The sequence below is a fragment of the Lucilia sericata genome, unplaced genomic scaffold (genome assembly GCF_015586225.1).
Source record: "Lucilia sericata isolate MDLA Ls3-8-SP2 unplaced genomic scaffold, ASM1558622v1 Contig000474F_arrow, whole genome shotgun sequence".
Lineage (NCBI taxonomy): Eukaryota > Metazoa > Arthropoda > Insecta > Diptera > Calliphoridae > Lucilia > Lucilia sericata.
In genome coordinates this window covers 132,177-152,207 of record NW_023994489.1, presented here as the reverse complement: position 1 = coordinate 152,207, position 20,031 = coordinate 132,177, and positions in this window count along the sequence as shown.

Below are 20,031 nucleotides of genomic sequence, written 5' to 3'. Positions count from 1 at the left end.
ATTACAATTATTTGTAATTGTAATTGAAGTTTTGACAATTACAATTACTTGTAATGGTAATTGAAGTTTTGCCAATTACAATTACTTGAAATTACAATTACAAGTAATTGTAATTGGCAAAACTTCAATTACAATTACAAGTAATTGTAATTGGTTATTGGTCAATTACACATTACAAGTAATTGTCAATTGCCACTCGTAAAGGTAAAACCTCTTCAGTTTGCACGTGAACACATGCTTATAAAAATCAATATCAACATCTTGTTTTTTTCGGATGAAAAAACTTTAATTTAAAAGGTCCAGATCGATATAATAATTATTTTTATGATTTTTGAAATTAAGAGCTTTTTTCACATTTTCGGCTGTAATTGGATGGATTCGATGCCAATATGTAAAAATTTTGGAGTAGCCTCCATAATCTTCTCACCTATTTGTTATTGAAAATGTTTTGAATATTCTTTCTCGTAAAGTGTATAGGTCGGGCAGACAGTATGACACAAAAGAAGCCTAAATTGAAGGAACTAAAAAGGCTTAGACCGAAAGTTCCTTGTCATTACTTAAGAATCTTGATAACTCTCTATCACCTCGAATTTTCGAAGTTATCTCAAGTAACGGCGAATATGTTTCTTACTCAATTTTTTCTAAAACCTTGTAAAAATATTTATAAAAATAAAAAAGTTTACTGAAAAATGCATTTTGTTGTTGTTTTTGTAAATTAAAGATGATGAGCCTATTCAAATGAGCCAAAAACAAATTTTGTTCAAAAACTTAGTATTGCACTAATGTTTGTCTATCTAGTGATACATAAGGCATTATGCTATTAATTAAAATTTTAATATAACCAATTTAGTCCATAATTTTTTGCAAAAAATTAATTTGAATGTAAACAATAGTGAACATATTTAAGTGAGCGGGAGTGTATATCTTTGGAATCCAAATCTTAGATAATTCAGTTATATATGCTTTTAAGAATTTAGCTGTTTAAAGCCGGAAAAATCGGTCCATAAGAATCGAATATATACTAAAAATTAATATGATCAACAAATTATTTTAAAGGACTTTTTAACTAGGGAATGTTTGCAAAAAATTTCATCAAAATTAGTTATATCCCTAATGTACATATCTGTCTCAGTACAGGTTGTCGTCTTTTTTTTGTGCTGCTACAAACAGACAAACATATTTGTGCGGTTTGGAGCTTTCAACAATGTTATAAACCTTTGCTGTTGTTGCTGTTAATATGGTTTCCTACTTTTAAACGCAAAATAATGAGAGATCGAGAGAGGTGAGCAAAAAAAAACGCACATTGCACACAAAATGAACGACACTAAGAGTCCTTTTCATTTGCAAGCGTCTGTGTGCGGTTAATTGTGTTAATGAAGTTTTAAAATGTCAACATTATTGTATTAAAATGTAATTTACAAAAACCACATTACAGCCCTACAAAGAACGTACGAGTACTATGTTATTTAATGATACAAATACCAAACACTAGGTAAAACAAAAAGAAAATTAAATTAAAAGAGTTGAAAAAAAAACCAAATAAATAAAATAAAAATAGTTTTATATAAATATATTATTTAACCATGAAGTATTTAAACTGTTCATTTATGTAAATAATATACATATATAAATTATTAAATGCATTTTATTCGTGTGTAAAAATGCTAGCATCCGTTGTAAATAAAATATATATATTTTAAAGTCTTATTTTTTTGTTGTAAATATTTTTATTTAATTTTACTTTTGCAATAATATACTACTCCTAGGTTAATGTTAAAATAATGATAGTTTATTTTAAAATTAAATAAACGGACATATTATAACATGTGGTCTTTTGAATTTGTTATTAAAATCAATGCCATGTATCGAGTATTTCATCGTTATTTAAAAAAGGTAAATTAAAGGGAATTTTTCCCTGGATAAAGATAAATAATCAAAAGTTGTCTATTAAATTTATAATTTTTTTCCATAAATTTTTCAATTTAAAAAATTATATATTTTTGGAGAGAATTTCATGAAATTTTTATGAAATAAAAAAGAGTTTTTTTTAAATTTCTGAGAAATACTTGGCAAAAAAATTCACTACTAAGCAAGGGTTAAAATGGTTAAATTTACCTACACAATTGTATTTAAGTCATTATTTTAACATGGTGATGTCATTGTAGGAGGAAATTAAATTAAAATTTTCGAAAAAATTTGATAACTTTTTATAATTATTGGGAAATTCAGAGAAATTTTGCGAAAATGTTCATTAAATATTGAAGTATTTTTCAGTTATTATTCCATAAAAGTAATATCGTAAATATTATACATAAAATAAAAAATATCAAATAGAGAATTTATTTTTTATTTTTAATACTCAGTCAATAGAAACTATTAATGAATAGAAATTTTATATAAAATTCTTTATGAGCAGAAAATTTGTCCAAATATAGCATGACGTTTAAATTTATGGAAAATTCTCTACAAATTGGTATTTTATATAGAATTACCAAATTTATACAAAATTATCTATCAAGAAATAATTTTTACAAAACAGAAATCTATTTAAAAAATTAAGGTTAATACAAATATGTTCGATTTTCTAATTGCTATCATCGATCAAGATCTCAATAACTAGTCAAAGAGATTTTTTGAAATTCCCCGTAATAAATTTTAATTAAACTCTTCCTTTCCAAAAATACCAAGAGCCAAAACTTTGTGAAAAAAAAACTGAAGTAATCGTCAAGTAATTGTTTCCTTCACAGTGAAGTTATAAGAAAATAATGCTAAATTTTTGTGAATCAAACTTTGTGCGATCAAAATTATTTTTGTATTATTCACATTAAAATATCAATAGTTTTCACGAAATGCTATTTTCATTTCAAGTTCAAGTTAACCTAACTAAAATTAAGTTAATTTACCTTTTTTGACGTGAAAAACTTCCCTTGTTGTGAATTTTTTATAGAATTTTCTGATCAATAAAAAGCTGTTACGAACAAAATCAACTGTTGTGGAATTTCACGAAATCAATTTTCCCTTCGAAAGGAATGAAAATTTAAGAAGAAACAAATTTCAATTCTTTTGGCGAAAGTGGTGAATATTTATTATTTTAGTTTTAAAGTTTTAAAATAACTCATCACACTAAAAGATCTTTGAATTACTCATAATATGGAAAGTTTAGAAAAAGGAACTTTAATAAATGTGTACGGCAGAGTACTGTCTAAAATTATTCCGTTTTTTCTTTATTGTTAAACTAGAATAATTTTATGTTATTAAAAAGATTCTTCATTTCTTGAAAAAAGCGCTAATTTAGCGCCTTTTTCCAAAAAAAAGCGCTAAGAGGAAAAAATGCGACTTTTGGATTGTTAAAAGGCGCTAAATCTAGCGTCAAAAGCGCTAAATTGGCAACGCTGGTAAAAGGAATGCTCCTCTATAAACATCAGGGTAATATTACTCATCATATTTACTGAGTAGACCTTATATGAGAGGTAGACCGTTTTTCATACAATTTTTCATAAATTTTTTTAGACCGATTTTTATATAAAACATGTTTACATAGACACTTTCCGCATGAAATTCGGTAGGATGATCTACGTTCCTATAAAAGTTTCTTAGGTTTTGGTTCGTAAGTAATAAACTGACTTATGTCAAATTTTATCTATATACTCGTACTTTTAATCCAGTAATGAGCGTTAACGTAATTATCTGATGGGGATCTTATATGGGGGATAGGGTCAATTATGAACCGATCCACATAAAATTTGGTAGAGAGGATTTTGCTCGTAAGAGACTTACTTATGTCAAATTACTCGTATTTTTAAGCCAGTGTTGAGCGTTAGAGTCATTTTCTGAAGGGGACTTTACATGAGGGGTAGGGTTAGTTAATGACCGATCCTCATAAAATTTAGTAGAGAGATTTTGTGTGATTATGTGTGTCGAATTTCATCGCTATATTCGTATTCGGGTTTTGGCAGGATGTTTTGGCTTGTAAGAGACTTACTTATGTCATTGCTATACTCGCATTTTTAAGCCAGTAATGAGGGTTAAAGTCATTTTCTGAAGGGGTATGGTCAATTATTGACCAATCCATACAAAATTATGTGGAGAGATTTTAACTCGCATGAACCTATGTGTGTCGAATTTCATCGCTATATTCTTATTTTTAAGCCAGTAATGAGCGTTATAGTTTTTTTTCTGAAAGAGACCTTATATAAGGGGTAAGGTCAATTATGGACCAATCGTCTTATAAATTGGTAGGATGATTTTGGCTCATATGAAACTTATTTATTTATGTCATATGTCATCGCTATACTCGTACTTTTAAAACAGATAAGCCCGTTAAATTTTTTTTCGGGAGCCCACTTGTATTGGGGCTATCCGAAATCGTGGACCGATATTGTTCATTTTCAATACCAAACAAACCTCACCTATAGAGAATATTCAACAGATAGACAGACGGATGGATATGGCTAGATTGTCTTAGAATTTAATAAGAACCCAGAATATATATACTTTTGTGGGTCTATGACCAATATTTCAATGTGTTTCAAACGGAATGATAAAATCAATAAAAAATATCAATATCGTCGTCAATTGCTAATGGATTAATAAATTGTACGGTTTCTATATAAAATACTTTGTAAAAACATCTCCAAATTTGGAAAACGGTGCAAATCTAAAATCAAAAACTTATTTGACGATGAAATATACACGTATTTATCTAGGTTACTTAAACATCATATGCATATGTATGTCACTGTAAAGGCTTCAGCTTCTACTTTCTAATTCCATTGAGAAAGTTAAAATCGGTTGGGATTCAACTAAGTTACTGACTTTTAAAGGTACGAAAACCGGTTTTTACTGGAATCTCAAGATTTTGGAGGTGCTTGGCAAATTTTAAAAATAGATTCCTCACTTCACAGGTACTTATTCGTATTATAAAAATATAGAAAACATATGCAAAGATCTCTTTAAATAGAGAATTCATTGAAAATGTTTCATTAATAACGACAACTTATTAAAAGTTTTCTATAAAGTGATAAAATTCCTTAAATGAATGCCTAATATTTTTATGCTACCCTAATACGTACATATATGAAAAAAATACTTATTTATTCACTTTTAAATTGGTCATTTGTATTTTCAATATTATTGTAGAAAATTGGGTTAAAATTTCATTCATTTTGTGCCGATTATTCATGCATGTTATATTTGGGGAATAATCAATAAATGTATTTGGATCTCTAGAGTATAGTTGTACATTCTACATACATAAGTACATAAATATTTGTTGCGTTTTTACATTGATGTATGTATGTGTATGCAATTTTTGCTGTTTGTAGATGTTGTTGTTGTTTTTGTTTGTTATATTTATTGTATTTATGTTTGTAGTACAACATGTTTTCACGTTAACACAAATATAACAAATAAGTAGTAAAAGACATAACAAATGCTAATTTCATTTGACCAAAATACTGGTTATAATATTATTGTAGGTTAGTGCATACATCCTTTTAAACATACCTCAATACATTATGGTTAAAAGTAGGAATGTAATATTTGCTGTTTTATAAATTATATTACGGACAGGCTTGTTATATATGTATAAACAAATGCTTGTATACTTTTATATTTATTATATTTATACGAGGGTCCTAATGTGAAAAAAGTAATTTTTCACATATTGATATTTTAGTCCTCGCGACTGTATATGTACGTGTGTCCCAAATATTCAAATCTATAATTCTACAGAAGTTGCGAATGTTGGTCGTCTCTGCCTCTAGACTTATATTCTATGTTATTAAAATGCATTTTGGAAAAATTTAAGGCGATGGACAACCTTAAATGGTGGCGGCACGGCTCTGAAGGTGAAAATTATTTTTGCAAAAATGTTAGCACCTACCAAATTTTGAATATGACAGCTGTAGAGGCGTAGTAAACCCTGCCTATATTCTTGGCAAGACTAGCCATGGAATTCTTGTCGAAACCTATTACAAATAGAGTTCCCTCAGGTCCTTCTTTCCACTAAAAGACATCCCATTTTTTTCACGGCCAGCTCAGCATTTTGACCTCCAAGAATTTCCAGTAAACGTTCATTAGCCAGTTTACTGCCCCATACTTTTATGTAGACAGCGGACTATAAGAGCACTCTTCTTGGCCAGTCTCTGCTTGTCGCCGTCTCAGGGAGGAGGGACACAGTCCACCAAGTCCCTTAGGGTGCTAACACATTGGTGAGATGCCAATCTCATCAACATCACGCCCATGCTGGACTCGCAGCTCACGCTCTCTATTGGTTGTTTGCGCTTTGAAGCGATTGCGTGGTCCACTATCTTATTGTTCACCAGATCTTCTATCTTACTCTGCTGGTCTATTTGAAATTTGCCTGTCGGATTACCGGCATCGTAAACTGCATAGCAGAGATCGTCCCGGTGTCTTCTTCTGTCAACTTTGACCTTTTCCACCGTCCAGCTTCTCCTTCCTCGTTTTTCGGGCTTCTTTTGAGATAGCCTTACCTTCGAGGTTGGTTTCGCCTACGTGTTCGTCTTCGAAATATCTGGCTTGGCGTTGTCAACCTTACTCGCAGGATTCTGACTTGTGGTTCCTCTGAGTGAAGTGTGGCCTGGCCTTCGACTGCGTATGAGATGACGCTCCCCGTCTTTTTCTTCTTAGGTTTATTCTCCGTTGTCAACTTCTCGGGAGACCTGATCCTCTTTGCATCAGACCTTGTGAGAGAGTCCGAATTTTCCTTAGGAGTGTCGTGGGATTGACTAACTATGATATCCTTAAGCATCTTTTTCAATTTCCTCCTCTGTGCTCTAGATAGTCTTTTCTTAGTAATAAGTAGTTTAGATATGTTATCACTTACCTCTTTCACCATTTGCTCTACTTCATCCTTCATCGAATTTGCTATAATGGTGTTGTTATTATCTTCTGAGTATTCAGAGTCGGAACCCTCACCTATATTTAAAGGCTGAGGTAGCTTAGAGCTCTCTCCGAGTACATCCTTCTCTTTCACCCCTATGTTTTTGTTATTGGCATGCTTAACCCTTAAACGTAAATATGTTTATTTAATTTTAAAAAATTTCCGAAATATAAGAAAAAAAAGTAAAAACCGATTTTAGATTCGGTTTCAGCACCTAAAAATACATGAAATCGAGTCAAATTGGTTTTTAAAGATTTTCCAAACTTTCTTATTAAAACATGTGGCCGAAATTTGATGTGAATTTCTGAAATTAGTAAATTTGAATCCTCGTATCTAAGCAAATTTGTTTCACCCTACATATGTATGTCATTTGATGTGTTGGTATTGGTTGCACATATACAATAATGTTTTATTCATACAAAGATATTGGTGAAAGTAACCCCGCAGTTTGACAGAACTCAATGAATGCCAATATCGAAAAAGAAAATATTTAAGATATCTATATAAATATATGAAAAGTATTTATTTAACCCACTAGGAACTATGTCCTAAAATTTTCCACGAAATAAATGGAAACCCGATCTACGGGTTATATTTTTTCATATATATAGTTAGTAGTCTCTCTCGTCTGCATGGTTTTACAAATTAGTTTTATATGATTTTGTTGAATCTAACAACATTATTTGTTTATTTGTTTGTTTCATTTGTTTTAATATGTATTACTTGTGTTTGTATGTGTTTTTATATGTGTGTTGGTGTGTGTCTGCATTTGAAATTATAAAATAAATTCGTTTTCGTAAAATCTCATTGAACATTTTCTAAAACACATTCAATATTTGTTTTTGGCTTTTGTTTTACGGTAAAAATAATGTTTACTTAATGTGGTCTGGCTTAAATTCGGATTTTCATTATATTATTATATTATTTGTTATTAAATTTTAATTTGTTTTAGAATATATTTACATAAACATGTTCCTTCAAATAGAACTACATAATAAGTATGTATATTTGCATTAAAAGAGTTGAGTAGTCACTGTGATTGTTTATTTATTCAAACTATTTTTTGATAGAGTTTATTTATCTGTTTAGATTGTGGTTGCAAAATTAAATAAAAATATACATATGGGCAATTCCATGAAAAGGTAAACCACGACTGAAAAAAGAAAACCCTTTTAACTTCTACATTTTTATTTTTCAACAAAATTTGGTATATGATCTTTTGTAGCGCCAAAGACGAAGACTGTTAAAAATTTTTGAAATCGGTCTATTTTTAAACCTCGCCGCCATACAAACGGAACCGAAAATATCACGTTTTAGCTCATAATTCTGTTAATTATAATACTATCCCTTCAAAAATCGGCAGATCTAAAATGTTTATAAGCCTAAACCTTTATGCCGATTTTCATAACGATTGGACCTCATTTCACCCTAGTTCCGTTCAAAGTTTAATTTCAGAAAAACACTTAAACGTCCGTAACTCACCTCTAATCACTAGTATTATTTTAATTTAATTTAAAATTTGGCACAAATAAGTTTTATATGAATTAAAATCACACCCTAGAATTTTATGAGGATCGGTCCATATTTGACCCTAGTCTCCATATAACTCCAGTTTTTTATTTTTATCTATAAATTGCTTAAACATGTATATAGGTCGTCCATGTCCGACTGCACTTTCCTACTCCTTTTGAAAATTATGGATTACTAATGAAAAATATGTCCCATAGTGTAAGAAATTAAAACAAAAAAGATACACCTACACAATTCGCAGATTTTCGTAAATATTCAAATGAACTTTAAAAATACTTCCGTTTTTTGTCACGTATGATATTGCCATATTTTAATCCATATTTTGGAAAACAAGGTTCCGAATGGGATGATTCCTTTTGCAAATATAGTATTCTTTAAATGGAACAAAATGACAAAATTGTTTCCCAAGTACTCCTAATTTTACAAAATCTATACTACTTTGAAGGCGTGCGAATGTCACATACAATCGTATGGAATTGCCCATATGTATATGTATATGCATGGTAAAATCAAGGTCGGCTATATGATAGCCTACACCGATTAAATGACCCAAACAAGGAAATTTCATAATAATTTTTACAAAAAAAGACCAATAACCTTTGTCGCGGTTTTTTTATAGTTAAAAATCCAACCGAAAATTCATTGTGGAAATTCTTTAACACTAAATACTTTAACACATCAATTGACCCTAATATACCAGCTTCACTCTAAATAAATTTTGACTTTTTTACAATACATATTTAACGCAAATTCATTTGTATGTGGTTGGTTTAATATATATATTTACGTACATATGTATTATTTACATAATCATTTGTAAATATTAAACAATTCACATCAATCAAAAATTTTGCAATGAATTCCACAAAACACAATTAGAAGATGAGTAAATTTGCGGTACATTATGCCTGACTAATTTAATTTAATTATAAATTTAGTAGAATTTGTAAAGTCACATGTATTAATTTGATTACTTTTGTCAATTTATACCATAATTTTAACAATGAGTATAAATGCGTAGACTTGATTACATGTACATTATTGAAAGCGGTGATTTAATGAAATTATTGCAAAATTGATGGCTAACCCGTAATAATCTTGTAAATTTATTAAAGATTTCTAAAAATTAAATTTCAATAGAAAGTAAATTTTATAAACTATTGATAAATTTAAGTTGTAATTGTGTATATCGATATTTTACGAAAAACCGACATTGTTGCAGAGTGTGTAATATCCTGTTTTTTTCTTTTAATTCGAATTTATTTTTTAATATTTTTTTTTTAATTTGAAAAATATGTTCGTGTTATTTCTTTACCTACCATTTAAAAGATGAGGGTACATTGATTTTGTCATTACGTTTGTAGCACATCAAAATGTGGTCATAGACCCACCAAAGTATATATTTTCTGGGACCTTATTAAATTCTAATACGATTTATACGAATCGAGAGAAAGTTGAACTGATCATAATTTTTATACCCTTCACCTTCGTGTGAAGGGTATATATAAGTTTGTCATTCCGTTTGTAATTTCTATAATATAATTTTCCGATCCTTTAAAGTATATATATTCTGGATCCTTATAGATAGCGGAGTCGATTTAGCTATGTCCGCCTATCTGTCTGTGTGTATGTTGAAATCAGTTTTCAGAAGCCCCAGATATCTTCGAGATCCGAATCTTCAATAATTCTATCAGACATACGATCAGGAAGAACGCAAAATCAGCAAAATCGGTCCATAAATACCGGAGATATGAGCAAAAATTCGAGGCTACCTCTGAAAATTTCATCAAAAATTGAGATTTTTTTATTTATGCTCAGACAGAAACTGTAAACAACAACAAAACACATAATCATATGGTAATTTTTTAATTGTAGGTACTTGTTTATAAAAACAAAGCTGAGCGTGACGTCGCTTTACGAACGAAGCAGTATGTTGTTATTGGCAAGAAACATGAAATTTAGTATGTAGAGCCCGGACTAGGTTCGAACACATAAAAGGGGATGTTTTGGTACTTTTGCGTTCTTCAAAAAGTACTTTTTTAATTTTCTATAATATTGAACGTAGAAACATAAAACTAAGTATGTGTAGACCGGATTAGATAGGAACACATAAAATGGGACTTTTAGGTACTTTTTCGTTTTCCAAAAGGTACTTTTTGAATTTTTTTAATATTGAACCTAGAAACATGAAATTTAGCATGTAGGACCCGGATTAGGTGAGAACCTATAAAAGGGAAGTTTTTGGTACTTTTTCGTTCTAAAAAAGGTCCTTTTTGAATTTTCTATAATATTGAACCTAGAGACAAAAAATTAAGTATTTAGGCCCGAAGTAAATGATAACCTGTAAAAGGTGATTTTTGGTACTTTTTCTTTCTTCAAAAGGTACTTTTTGAATTTTCTATAATATTGAATCTATATACATGAAATTAAGTATGTAGAGCTCGGATTAAGTAGGAACACATAAGAGGGGAGTTTTTGGTACTTTTTCTTTCTACAAAAGGTATTTTTGGAATTTTCTATAATATTAAACCTAGAAACATGAAATTAAGTATATAGAGCCCGGATTAGGCGAGAACACATAAAAGGGGACTTTCTGGTACTTTTTCGTTTTACAAAAGGTACTTATGTAATTTTTTATAATATTGAACCTAGAAACATGAAATTTAGCATGTAGGGGCCGGATTAGATGAGAACGTATAAAATGGGATTTTTTGGTACTTTTTCGTTCTTTAAAAGGTACTTTTTGAATTTTCTATAATACTAAACCTGGAGACAAAAAATTAAGTATTTAGGCCCGAAGTAAATGATAACATTTAAAAGAGCATTTTTTGGTACTTTTTTGTTCTTCAAAAGGTACTTTTTGAATTGTCTATAATATTGAATCTATATACATGAAATTAAGTATCTAGAGCTCGGATTAAGTAGGAACACATAAGAGGGGACTTTTTGGTACTTTTTCTTTCTACAAAAGGTATTTTTTGAATTTTCTATAATATTGAACCTAGAAACATAAAATTTTGTACTTATAGTGAGAACATGTAAAATGGGACTTTTTGGTACTTTTAAGTTAAAACAAATCTTGAGGAAACGAGTTTTTCTACTTTTTTGTTCTATGAATGATACATTCCTAGATTTTTATGCACATACGCCACACCCTGACAACTGGTATTTTTTGATTTTTTGCAATAATTTTTTGTACTGGCTATTCTATTTAACATATCATGGTGATGGGTATATAAAATTCGGCACAGCCGAATATAGAACTCTTACTTGTTTTCACTGAAAGTGTTTTTCCCTTGTAGTGTTTCATGCAGAAATGTAGGTTAAATGGAAAATTTCAGTTCATTAGTGTTTTTCTAACTGGATCGTTTTTCTTAAAATACATTAAAATCCGTTAAAGTTATAATCTAGTTTCTACTGGAGTTATACCGGTTTGTCTATTAAATTTCATGAAAGCTATTTTATAAAAACATACATATTTCCAATGATATTACAATTTTATGTTATGGATTTTTTATTTTAGTACAAACATCATCGATTTACTAAGAAGGTTTTTAATTATATCAAGTAAATAAATAGAAATTTACCATATGTATGTAAGAAGAAACATTCAATTACGAGAAATAATTCAGTTGAAATCTATGTCAAAGTAAAATTTAACATGAATCAGAACATTTAACATGAAATCAGAACTAGAAAAAGGATTTGTTATTTAGTTCCAAAAATGTCTAGTGAAAATAAACTTTTTATAAGAAGTTTATAATATCAGTTAAATCAAAGCGCAGTGACAATGTGAAATTTCATTAAAATTGTATATGTTGCTGTAATGTTGTTAATTAGTTGAGATTTATGGAAATTTCTTCAACAACGTCATTTTCAAAGAATTTATTTGTGGTTCTTTTAAAAGATACATACACAGAAAAAACTGAAAATATGTTTCAATTATCAAAATAATTGTATCAAGCAAGTTTTGCACCTATCACCAAAATGATGATATCAATTATCAAATTTGTAAAAAAATTAAAAAAATACTTTTTTTTTCCAAATAACGAATTAATCAGAACAATTAATATCAATAATTGAGACAAAATTTAAAATTGATTAATTCATTAATTGTAAAAATTAAATATTTAATAAAAATAAAATCCAATTTTTATTAATTTATTAATCAAATGAATTAGTTTGTTAGAAAATGTATTAAAAACCAATTAAGCTGATGATTAAAACAATCAAATTATTAACTGATTACTCACAATGTTAAAGGAATGCTTGACCTTTAACAATGCGTTGAGCATTTACAAAAATATCACTTTATTATCAAATTTGAAAATATAAAGTGTTTTATAAATTGTCATGAAACTTGAATATTATATGCCTAAAATCGTATTGACTATTTAAGAATTATAAGCATTGTTAGCATAAGAAATCAAAATAAAATATTTAAAAAAAAAACTAAAATAGAAAAGTTGGCCAGAAAATTTTTTTCAATCAATTAAAAAACTAATTGAATCAATTAAACACTTAATCAAATTTGTAAACTTAGGTTTTAAACAACGAGATAATTAAGACAAATAAAAAATTGCTTAAATTAAAACTAAAGAAAGAGAAAAACATGTTAATTGAAAATAAACTACTGATAATTCTTTCTGTGTACATACACCTTATTCAACTCATAATCAAATGAAATTTTCTTTCGTTGTCATTATATTTAAAAATAAGAAACAAGTTGTGTGTGTGTATTTTTTTAGCAAATGAATATACATATGTACAATACGGTGGCCCGTTTGTATGGAGGAAAAATAAGGTGTCAATGTTCCCAACCAAAATTAAAGTTTAATTGATTCTAAGATACCATTTCTCAAAATTTTTGTCCTAGCGTCAATAATTGGTGAGCTAGATTAAAGGATAAAAAGGTGCTTTTTTGAGGTTTTTATGATTTTTTTCATATTTCTTCCAAAGAAAAGATATGAATTATTGATATCATTAGAAAGGTCCTAGAGCTTTAAATTCCATATAACAGCAAAATTTGTCGAAATTTTAAATTTTTTCAGGAAATTTTCAAATTTTTTGTTTTTTAGCACATATGAATTTAATATAATTCGTTGAAATGGTTTTTTCAGTTTTTCAAAATTTAATCTAGATTAAAGTATATTTACCAAAACATTGCAAAATAATGTAAACAACATCATACAAACCGTTATTAGCAAAGCAAGCATAGCAAAAAATAGCAAATATGATCTATAATAGAATGAAACCATAAAATGCTATATAGCTAGCACAATACTGGCGAGAAAATAATAATCAAATCATATAGAATTTCGAAAAACAGAAAAAAAAAACAGTTCGATGAAATTATATGAGTTTTATAATGAAATAATTCGAATTAATTATATTAAATAATTCATTAAATTATCCGTAAAAAATACGACATTTGTAATAATTTTGGAGTTGTATACAAAATTGTGTCATGTCATTGAAATCGTCTCCCGAAGAGCTTTAATATGATACTAAATTTTCATATCGTCCCTGTTTTGAATTTAAGTACTATGTGGAATTTTTCGAATTTTTTTTATTATTGCAATTTGTACCTCTACTGGTTGTACTTGTGTGCACAAAAGCATTTATCGATATCTTTATTGGTTTAGGATTTCCCAAAAAGTCCTTTGTGTTTCCAATTATATTGATTTAAATCATAACACCACTATAATATTATTTTATTTACACTAGTTAATCTGACACCGTAAGTAATGGATCCTCACTCACCTTTTGGTGCACTGATCAACTTAAAATCACTTTTTGGGGCGATCCAATCTTGTCCGTCCTTCCGTTAATATTTTTATATTAACTATTTAGTTAAATCGATATTTTTAAGTAACATAGCTAAGGAAAATGAAAACAAAATAATTTGAAAACAACTGATGATCTGCGAAAATAATCTTTACCAAAATATTGGAAATTGTATTCCCTACAAAAGTTGTAATAACATCTAAAGTCGTACGACGAACAATAATCGCGATACATGCAAAGATTTGATACTCATGACCTTTGACTTCCACTATATCATTAGTTCACTTTTAGTTCTTTATTTAGATTTTCTAGATAAAACTGAAAACGAGTTTTTATTTTATCTTGTAAAATTCTTAATTATAGCCAGTTTGTCTGCGAATATGGATGATTACCTTCACATATGTATATATCGCTGAAGTTATGGATGTAATGCTAACATCCGCTACATGATATTATTTTGACCCAAGGACGAAGTCCATTGAAAATGGTTAAAATCGGTCCCTTATTTCACCTAGCCCCCATACAACAGAACACCCCGAAAAGGGCTTCTGCGCTCATAATTATGTTAAATATACCTGTATATCTATAAAAAACGGCACAACTACAAGCCTTGATGACCTTGCCAAATTTCATAAAGATCGGGCCTCATTTGACCCTAGCTCCCATACAAAGTCCACTTCCGAAAATTACTTGAATATCCAAAATTAACTTATAAACACAAATATCGCGATGAATTTCAGCACAAATAAGTACTATATAAATATAAAAATATTCACAAAATTTTTTGGGGCTTGGTCCATATTTGCCTCTAGCCCCCATATAAAGCCTCTTTCAGAGAATTAGTTTTTCATCCATAAATTGTTTAAATGTATCGGAATAAGGTAATATTGAAGATAAATGCTTTATTATGAAAAATAAATCACATTTAATATTCATAACTGGTGTAGGGTATCATACCGAACCCGAACTTCGTTCGGTACCGAACCCGAACTTCGGTAAATTTGAAAGTTCGGCCGAACCCGAACTTTGTTTGGTTTTCAAAGTTCGGTGAACACGAACTTTTTTTCTTAAATGAAAAATGCATTTATGATTAAAAAGTAACAAATTTATAACATTTAAAGAGGGTATTTAATTGGCAATTGGGTCAATTATCAACTAATTCCGAATTCCAGAGAGTGATAAATTTCTAATAACAAACCATTTTTGTGAAATGCATATATCTTAATACTTTTGATATACATGTTATGTAAGCCTTGATTAAATATTTAACCCGAAATACGGGAAAATTGGTTTTTTAAAATAAATAAAATTGCAACTGAATAGAATTTTAAATATCTCTATGTGAACATTTTTCAATAAATTAAAAATTTTGTAATGCTTTTGTAATAGCATAAAGATATCTGATATGACATTGGAAACTTCATTCACAGGTATTATATGATATCAAATTTTCGTATTTTTCCTTTGAATGAAAAAATCACGAAAACACCAAATAAGGAACTTTTTATCCTTTGATACAGATTTATAATTACACTGTAAGTATGTGAAACTGACACAGAAAATCGGTAAAACACGTAGACTTAAACTTTTGGATCGTAGAATTTAGTGACGTACTCCGTTCTGAAAAGTCAGGTGTTTAAGTTTTTCTGTGTCATTTCAAAAGTCAAAATTTTATGTACAGTGTTATTGATGTCGGAATCAACATTTGTAAAAATGAATGATCTAAATTTCGATTATAGCAGGCCAATTATTATAATTATTTTTAATTATTTGTAATCTCTAGATATACCAGTCCCATATTATTCTTAAGTAGTATTTTTTTATCTAACCAATTTGGATATTAGGAATATTTTTCATAGCGCGAAATAATCTTGTTTAATAATTGACAAAATTCAGGCCTAGCAGTAATCGCTGAATATCATTAAATCATATTTACTCTACAAACGTCTATTCATCATTCAAATGTTTCCAATGTTCTTTCTTATCGCATACAGCGTAAAAAAAACTATGGAACCGATCCTTATAAAATTTTAGTTTTCTATAGAATATGTTCATGTCGAATTTCATCGATACAGAGGATTCTTTTAGACAGTTATGAGCGTTTAATTTTCTGATGGAGACCTTATATGGGGGGTAGGGTCAATTATGGACCGATCCTTATAAAATTTTACAAAGATATTAAGGTTCCTATAAAATATGTTTATTTTGAATTTCATCGCAATGGCTGCTCCTCTTAGTCAGTTATGAGCGTTAAAGTCATTTTCTGAAGGAGACCTTAGATGGGGGCTAGGCGAAACAGTGGACCAATATTACCCACTTTCAACACCAAACAAACTGCATCAATATGAAATTTCAGCCCGCTAGCTACTTTCATTTGGACTCTATCGTGTTTTCAACAGACAGACAGACGGACATGGCTAGATCGTCTTAGAATTTAATAAGGATCTAGAATATATATACTTTTATGGGTCTTAGATGAATATTTCGATATGTTACTAACGGAATGACAAACGGAAAAAGCAATATACCCAACCTCTTTTTTGATGGTAGATATAATAAGTCATCTAAATAAATGAAAATTAAAATAAGTGGGGAAACCAAATATTATTCACTTTTTAGCACTTTAGTATCTTATTAAAGCTTAAATACCAAAAACGAACTTTGAACTTATTACGTAAATTGTGAGAGTGATTGAAACAAAACAAAGTTACATAGCCGAATGACGAACTTCAAAATTTATTTTTTATATAACCAAAGTTAAATATTATAACTTGTTAATATTACTGCGGCATTCTTCTCAGACCTTGTGGATTGGTACGAAACTGAATTTGGAAACCAGTACTTTGTATCACATCTTATACTACTTGCAAATTCCGTATACAATTTTAATTAGCTGCCCTAAAAATATTTAATAAATTATAAATCTGATTAAAAATTTATTTGTTTTTAAGATTAAACTTTAAAGAAGTTTTCACATGAATACATCTAACAGTTTATTTGTAGTTTATATTTATACATACATACATACTATGTACATATATACATATATCTCAGAATATTTAAAAAAGTGCAGTGTTTTCAATTCAAACTGATTTATATTGTAATATATAGAAACATGAATATTACAAACTCCAATTATTTTGTTGTTATTTTATCTTTACATGCCAAACACCAGCAGTAGCAAGAATCAACATACATACATACAATAATAACAAATAGTAACTCATAACTTTTATAACCCACCAGCAATTTCCGCTTATAAAATAAAAAAGAAAACAGCTTACATACAAAAAACTTATTTATTATTTGATCATAACGACGTATCAAATTATATATGCATACATACTTGGTCATATATGTGTGTTTCTCGAATATATCTACAGCATACGTACATATAACTGAAGAAAACTATAGCACATACATAAGAGTGTCCCGTGAACCGATTTTTGGGGGAATACCTCTCAAGCGATGAGTTAATGTACTAAATAAAAAAATTTTGTTTGCAAAGGTCCTCATTACCCTACATGAGATTGAAAATCTTGATCTCAGTACAATATGTTATATGCAATATTTTCGATATGGGTGTCGCGGGAAAATAATAAAAATTTTTGTTAGTGTATTTCTGGTCCGCACTGATTCGACTTTTAGTGTATTATAAAAGAATATAATTTTCAAAAAAAAAAAAAAAAAAAATCTAAAAATTCTGAAGTAGACTATACCAACTGCCATTTTGAAACCTATAACGATAAAAAGCAAAAATATTTGAGACCCATTTCGAAAAAATCGAAGATATTATATTTTTCAAAAATTCGCTGGTATAGAACTGAAAAAAAAAAATATTTTTTTATTTTACTCATGTACATTAATGCGCATCAATTGAGAGTTACATGAAATTTTTAAAAAGATGTTCCTAAGGATACTCTAACATACATATAAATGAATACGAATATATGTGTTTGTATGTAAACTAGTTGCGAACATGTAGGTAAAGATTTAAATACATACATACATATTTAGTTACAAACGCTTAAGTTTAGTGAGGTTTCCTTAAGGCTTTTCTCTTTGGTTCTCATTTCTGTATTATACCCTACACCACACAGTGGGGCAGAATGGAAATTTTTTGGAAATAAATCTGGCATTTCTAAACGGCTGATCCGATCGGGATAAAATTTGGCGTGAGCGTAGCCAAGGAGTATTCGAGTTTAAGTTTTGAAGATGAACCCTGCAGATGCCCCAGGGACGGCGCTGTGGCGGCTCAAAGTAGGGTACCTACGACATGTAAAATTTTTAAACTCGTGCCATTTTTTTGTTTTTCACCCAAATACAAAGATTTTTATATTTTGTGAAAGCGCTCGACGAGATCTTGAAAAAACATGCTTGGACATACTACTTATCTCTTATAATATCCGAGTTATAGGCATTTAAAAATTTAGTGATACAAAATTTACCATACCTTGGTCCGCCTTTTTTTGAATACCGGGCGTAATTTTGGACCAAATGGACTCAATTTTTTCTTGTTAGTTAGACAACAAAATTTCCAATAATATACAAAAAATTTCAGATCAATATCGTTTACAGATCCAAAAATATACGTTTTTTAATTTAAAAATTCAAAAAATTTTAGATTTTTGGCGTTTTTTTGCCAAAAATGTGTCTTAACTCTTTTATTAATAAAATAAAATTTTTATTAAGAACATATAACAATTTTATAGTTTTCTAAAAGGTATCTTTACGCAGAACGCTTTGGCGTAAAAAACTTGTCCTATTTTTTGAAAATGTTGCCACTGCGTCCTTCCGAATATGACCTATTTTTTATCAAAACTTCAACTTTGGGCGACATGTTCTAAAATCCCAAAGCTGGGATCAGAAAACTGAAAGCAGTTTTGGAAACCTCAATATGTTTTCTATTTACTCCAAAAGTATTTTCCCAGCCCTGAAAGAAATGTGGACCCTATGGGCAAAAAAGTAAAAAATCCCATTTTTGGGATTTTCATTCCTATTTTTGGGAATTGCGGGATGCCCTTTGACCTTTTCAATTTTTTTTTTTTGCATATTCTTATTTGAAATGACAAATTTAACAAGCGTTGAAAATTTCATTGAGTTTTGTTCATAAATAAAGATTTTGTCATATATTACATATTTGTTTAATTTCTAAAAATATGATTTATATCAAAATTTTAATAGGATCGCAGATAGCTACAACAATTTAGTCCATATTTATCCCTTAATATCATTTTTTAGTTAGATATGGAAATTCTCGACCCTTTACAAAAAAATTTCAAGCCAATATCTCAATTACATTCAAAAATATGTTCATTTAAACCTGTGTCCTTTAATTTCATCTTTTTCATATTTTAGTATTAAGTATGACAGCACATATTTAAATCTTATATTTACCTATTTTCTATTTGTTTGCTTATCCTTATAATTGAAAGGTCCTATTATGCTTAAATTTTCAAAAATTTATAACTATTTTTTACCAAAATTTTTTCGACAGATCATTTCGTTCTGTTTCGTTTATGATCATGTAGGTAAAAATATACAGGTAATGATAATTTCGATTCATTCACTAATAAGAAATATCAATGACTGAATTACAGGTTATAGTAATATAGTCCTAAATGTTAATAGGTAGACAATTCGTAATTTTTTACTTTGGAATACCTGTATCGGAAATGAAAAGAATTGGTATATAAGTAAACTTCTCAGATTTTAAGTACCATATTTAATAAATCTACAATGAAGATTACATTAAAGTACGAAGAGTTGTGTTCCGTTTTATGGAGTATATCTTCAAAAGGGCCAGAAAA